The sequence below is a fragment of the Silene latifolia genome, chromosome X (genome assembly GCF_048544455.1).
Source record: "Silene latifolia isolate original U9 population chromosome X, ASM4854445v1, whole genome shotgun sequence".
Classification (NCBI taxonomy): domain Eukaryota; kingdom Viridiplantae; phylum Streptophyta; class Magnoliopsida; order Caryophyllales; family Caryophyllaceae; genus Silene; species Silene latifolia.
In genome coordinates, this window is record NC_133537.1 from 119,116,976 (window position 1) to 119,123,436 (window position 6,461).

The 6,461-nt window shown below is 42.2% G+C and overlaps 1 non-coding gene across 1 annotated transcript; it reads right to left on the reverse strand.

The window, feature by feature from the left end:
* Positions 1–1,063: 1,063 nt before the first annotated feature.
* Positions 1,064–1,170, reverse strand: LOC141625286 (small nucleolar RNA R71). Its single transcript, XR_012535075.1, has one exon. It is a non-coding gene; the product is annotated as a small nucleolar RNA R71 (small nucleolar RNA).
* Between the last annotated feature and the right edge of the window lie 5,291 nt (positions 1,171–6,461).

Consider the following 6,461-nt stretch of genomic DNA (forward strand, 5'->3'; position numbering starts at 1 on the left):
GTTAAGAGTGGACCGAGAGGACCTCTTTATTTCTCGCCTCATGTGTTTGATTTAGACTGTTTAGTATCTTTGCCGAAACTATAACGAACCGACCATCCTAGTACCTCTTTTTATACTTGATTTCATATATTCCATTAGCTTACATTTCTTTTACTGCTATTAGTTGTAGATCAAATCCAATCAACCCCCCCCCCCCCCCCCCCCACTTTATTGTTACGTTAAACCGAAATTAAAACAACTAGAAATTACGTCTGCCTCTCTGTGGTTCGACCCGACTGCCGCTAGCTATAGTTGTAGTTAGAGATTATAAATTTATTTTTGACACCTCACGACGGGTATCAAATTTTGGCGCCGTTGCCGGGGAGGCAATTGTTCTAATTTTTAGTTGTTTTTATTTAGTCTTTCTTTAGTTTAAGGGACTTCCGTTCCTTAAATTTTTCTTATATTCTTTTTGTAGTTTCTTCTTATGCGCAGGTCACATGGTGGTGAACTAGTACCATTCAATCCTGAGATCGAGTAATCCTTGTGCGAGTTGAGACGATCACAAAAGGTATTACCGACAGAGGAAGAGCTGAGTACTCTGTCAAGCTACTACGAGAACGCTCTGTTTGAGGAAGATCCACCTACATCTCCTGCTTCGATTTCTTCAGCTGAGACAGTCACTTCTCCAGAAATTCCAGTCATGGCTGAAGAAGCAACCATTGCTAGTCACTCAGAGCCGACAGCTGCGAATCTCTACAAAGGATTCGTACTACCTGAGGAGGCGAGAAAATTCAAGCCGAAGCCTTCCTATATTAACCTGGCTGAGAGAAACCAGTTCGGGGGAGCTGCAAATGAAGATGCAGCTAAGCATATGGAGATTTTTATTGATTATTGCTGCTCTATACCCCCGCCGACCGGTGTGACCCAAGACCAGATCAAGGGGACCATGTTCATTTTCTCCCTTCGTGATGCTACAAGGGAGTGGTATAGAGATCTGGATCGAGCCGCTCATGGGATCACCGACTGGAATTCTTTGGCCTTGGCATTCTACAAGAAATACTTCTCTGCCTCGAAGACGAATGCCATTAGAGCTTAGATCACGAGCTTTAAACAGGGGCCTGATGAGAACTTTCATGAAGCATGGGTCCGTTTCAAGAAATTGGTGCGAACCATACCGCACCATGGGTTCGAAAAATGGAGTCTTTGCAATCAGTTCTATAATGGGTCGTATGACGATCGAGGGCTATTTTGGATCTGCAGCCAATGGCCAATTTTTGAGAACATGGGAGAGACTAAGGGGTGGAAGATCATTGATGATTTGGCCACTCATAAGGTTGAATATGGGAATTCGAGAGGAAACCAGGAGGAGAGCTCATTTGAATCTTCCTCTGTTCGCACTAGAAGCTCTCACCGCAAGGTTTGACAATTATGAGTTGGGAGGAGCTTCTAAAGGAGGGATGTACCATGTTAACTTATTTGTTTTGAGACGGTCCTTTCGCCTCGTAGAATATGTGGAGCCGAGGGGCATGTCTCGGAGAATTGTTCTGTCCCCTTTGAGTCTTGTGCTGCCTTTCAACACTATAGGCAGACAAACACGTACTATGAGCCGAATGTCCACCCCAACTTGAGGTGGAGTAGCCAAAATGTCCTGAATCCGACTCAACCTCCACAACAGCAGCAGCAGCAAACATATGTGCCTCCACATAAGCAGCCATATCAAAAACCTCCCTATGTGCCGCAGCAGCAACAATCCCAAAATTCCGAGTTCACCGAGTTGAAGAACTTATTGCTGAAGGAGTCCCAAGATAGAGAGGCCGGGATGAAGATGCTAGAGAGCCAAATTGCTCAATTGCCTAGCAAGAGTACCACTCGAGCTCCGGGACACTTACCGACTCAAATTGACCAGAAAGAGACCCTAAATGCCATAATTTTGAGGAGTGGGTCCACCCTGGAGGGGCCTGCTATGGTCGAGGATGATGCTGCAAAAGATGAGGCAAAACCGAGTCAAAACAAAGCTGGAACGAGCACAGGAAAGAAAAAGGCGTCTACCAGGTATATCAGTCGGTCGACTGACATACCCGGTCAATCGATCGAAGTGCGGGTTCGAAGCTTCGGGTCTGTTCAACTCGATCGATCGATCGACATCACTGGTCGATCGACTGAGATCGCTGCTGATAGTGAGATTTTTCGTCCTCCGATGCCCGACAACTTGAGGGATCATTTGTTTCGGGGCACGACAGCCCCGAAAATATTGGGGAAAGACCCGAGTGCTGATGGGTCAGTCCCGGCTCCGAATTACGACCTGATGTCGATCTATGGTTGACATTTGAGACGGTCTGAAGAGGGTTCAAGCTTCGACAAGGAGAAAGTAGTGGACTTCCAGCCTAAGTCCATGGATACCGGCATGCGCGATTTAGAGGAGAGGGCTAAGCTACTTCCAGCCCCATATCCGGAAAGACTAGTGCCGACGAAGGAACAGGTATCTTTCAATAAATTTGAAAAAGTTATTCGTAGCTTGAATGTACAAGTGCCTTTCCTTGAGTTAGTTAATCAAGTGCCTGCCTATACTAAATTCATGAAACAACTCTTGTCTAAGAAAAAGTCACTTGAAAATGTGCATACTGTCGCATTAACCAAAGAGTCATGCTCTTATTTGTCTCACACTGCACCTCACAAGCTAGAAGACCCGGGTAGTTTTTCTGTTCCTTGCAATATAGGTACCTTCTCTATTGAGAAGGCATTATGTGACTTAGGAGCTAGTATAAGTGTAATGCCCTTGAGTCTTGCTAGGAAGCTCAAATTGACTAGGTTCGCAGTGACAGATATGACAGTAATGATGGCTGACCGATCTGCGGTCCAACCAATAGGAGTCTTAGAGGACATCCTCGTGCAAATAGGGAATTTTTTCTTCCCTGTTGACTTCGTCGTACTTGACATGCCTGAGGATGCCCATATTCCCATTATTTTGGGTAGGCCATTTCTGCACACTGCTGGTGCAGTCATAGATGTTGGTTCGGGTACCTTGACTTTTAAAGTAGGGAAGCATTCTATTGTCTTTGCCCAACCTGCTAAGAAAAAGGACCCCATGTGGCCCGTGACTTGCAATACGGTTTCTGAAAAGAAATCTTATTTTATACTTCTTGATATGCCTATCTCTGGTCCCATTCCTGTTGTAACCCCTCCGCCCCAGATTGGGAGCAAATTGGAGGAAGATTTGTCTATTTCTGATATTGCAAGAGCTGGTTTGGGGAAGGAAGAGCTGCAAGTTACTCTAGCTGCGAAGAAGCCAATCATTTCACGAGGAGGTCTTGGTTGCCTTAGCTACACCACCGATGAGGAAGTTGATGACGAGCCAGTCAAAGTAACGGAGTCCGACTTGGGCTTTGATGAGCAAGAAGAGGTCATTGACTGGGAGATGATGAAAGTGTTGATCCATTGAGCCATACGGACGTGGAAGCTAAGAAGGGTGCAGCTGATAAGATAAGCACCGTAGAGGCTACCTCTAGTAGCAAGAAGCCGATGAAGTGGGCCATTCCATGGCCATTTTTGATCAACTACTAGTTGATCACATGTTTTACAAAACACTTTATTGCTTTTAAGACTATTTACCGTATTTTGTGTGCGCGAAACTTCGCATTTTATTTTTGCTTTCTTAGGATTTTATACGCTTTAGACTTTACCTTGGGTTTTGCGCAATTTTGGGCGCGTATTATTGTGCACTTGTAGGTTTTTAGACCTCATTAGCTCAAGTAATTGACTGGGCTGTATAGTCGATCGACTGGGCTGTATAGTCGATCGACTGGTCTGCAGTTTCCAGGAGCTACTGTTCCTTTCACCTCGGTCGATCGACTGGGCTATGTGGTCGATCGACCGACCTGCACTGCTGTACCTGTTCACGACCTCTCCCCTGCTGTGTTTGGTCGATTTGCGGAGTTGAGGGAGTTTTCTACTCCACTTTATCTTCCGTCATTTTATTTATTTCTTCTGTTTTTCTCAATTATGCACATAATACCGCTTGATTATTGTCCTTCTCGATTTTATGCGTGGTACTTTGTTTGTCTTTTCAGGTACTTATTAGTAGCACTGCTGGCTTCTGAAACCTCCTAGCTCACGCTGGTTTTGGGAGGTTTCCTTTGCTGTGCTTAAAGTCTTGTGAGTTTCTAAGTCTTTACTTCATGTTTTATTTGTTTAAATTTCTCGCAAATTCCCGTTTCTCTTTTCTTCATTACATGATTTTGCACAATGGGGACATTGTGCGATTTGGTTTGGGGAAGGGTTTTGCGTCGCATACCATTTGCTTGCATTCACGTTTACATTCAGTTTTGCATTTGTTTATTTCAATTCTCATATATACTAAAATAACAAAAAATTGAAAAATTTCAAAAAAAATTCAAAAAAAATGCATGTTTATTTTAGCATATAGGTCGAGTCGGAACGGTAGTATTTCAATGATGACATTGCATTTGCATTTGTTTATGCCTAGCCTTGCTAATTGACATGTTATTAGTAAAATCGTATAAGTGCATATCTACGAGTTTTCGTTAAATTTCTTGCTGAACTTGAGACTTGACTTAGAATTTTGGCAAGCTACATCATATTTCTGAGATTTATAGCCTATAACTGGTGACATCTATGACCGGTTCATCTAGGATTGTGAGTAGGTACTCCTTATGAGACATGTCATATCAATTTGCATAAATATGAACTTAATCTGCTTAATACCTGTATGCATTCGGTTTGTGGTCTGTCGACACATGTGGTAGAGGTTTCCCTTTATTCATTTTACCCATGAACTCCACACTGCCAAAAATATCCTTTTTGTCCTATTTACTACATCCTACATTTAGCCTGTCCTTTGTCAAGCTAGTAGTCTATGTTGTTGGGATTGTCACTTCGTTTTTGGTAGCCATTTGCTCTTATTTGAGATTTAGTTGGGAAGATGAAATGAAGGAGGAGAGAAAAGAAACAAAAAGAAAAAAAATGATTCGAAAATGAAAAAAAAAGAGTTATGTACTGTTCATAGAAGTCGATCGACTGCCAACTATGGCCGATCGACTGGAGTTCGAAAGAAAAAAGAAAGAATCAATTCGCATAATTCAAGCCTTTATCTTATGGCGATTTTTGCTCCCATGTATTATTCATATCCTATGGGGAGTTAGTTGATTACTTTTATACCTGGAAACTGTGAGATTTGTGCTTGCTATAGCACCGTTTCATTTGATTTTGAACAAGAAGTTGGATGTTGCCATATGGTTCTGTTTGGGTACTAGCTTGATCACCTGTACCTCTACTTTTCCATATATGTTTTGCCTCTTCTTACCCATAACTCACATATCCCATATATACCTCGGCATGTGTCATGGTCTTTTGTTGGTTGGAATGCATATGTACGGTCATAGAGATTACTTTCATATTATACTGCAAGCATGTTCTCATAGGTCGTAGTTAGGTGAGAGTCTCTACAAAATAAATTCTTTCTATCCTCTTATATATTCACCTGTGCTTATGAGAGATTTGAGCGACCCGTGAGAGTCCGATTTGATAAGTCTCTATGGTTGACGGTTCAGCAGTTTTTAACGACCTTATAACTCGTTTGCATGATTCGCATTACTAATTGATTGTTAGTTATTGCATTAAATTGGTTTAGGCTTTACATGTTGTAATTCGCTCTGATATTGAACTCGTTCCATTAGGTCATTAGATCGAGTCTAGTTCTTGCTTGGGGACAAGCAAGGGTTTGGTTTGGGGAAGTTTGATGCGTGTCTTTCATATGATGTTTTACATCCCATTTTACACGCATTTCAGAGCTCATTCATGTAGTTTATGCTACATTTCTCCCTATTCCCGTCTACTTTCGTATTTTTGTACATTATTGCAGAAATGTGAAGAATCCAGCGGAAATTGAGCTAAATCCGTCCCCGAGTATCCTGCATTGCATTTGACGTGAAGAATTCACTTAAGGAACGAGCTTGGTGCGCATTCCAAGGCCCAAAAGATAAATCCACGAGATTATAGAAGTCAAGTATCAGTCCCAGCGGTCGATCGACCACTACCTTCAGTCGATCGACCAACCATCGGGTTTCGAGGCTATCAGACATCGCTATTGATCGATCGACCGGTCATTTCAGTCGATCGACCAAGACGCTATTCCAGACGAGAATTAAAAGATCGAGATTTATCAAGCCCATGAGTTATTAGGTTTAGGAATTATGTTACGTATACTTTCTATATAACGTAACCTAGTTCGACAGATACAAGGATCCAGTTTTTATCAAGTTTTACATAAAGTTTTACATACAGTTCTTTAGAAATAATTAGGGTTCGAGATTACTTTCAGTATTGAATACAATTCGCTTTGTCATTCGGCTTTGTTCTTTTCCTTCGCAATTCACACGGTACTCTCTGGTTTTATTCTGTTATTTTATTTTCGTTCATAGTTGTTGAATTGCTAGATCAGTTCCCAAGCCGAATTGCCATCT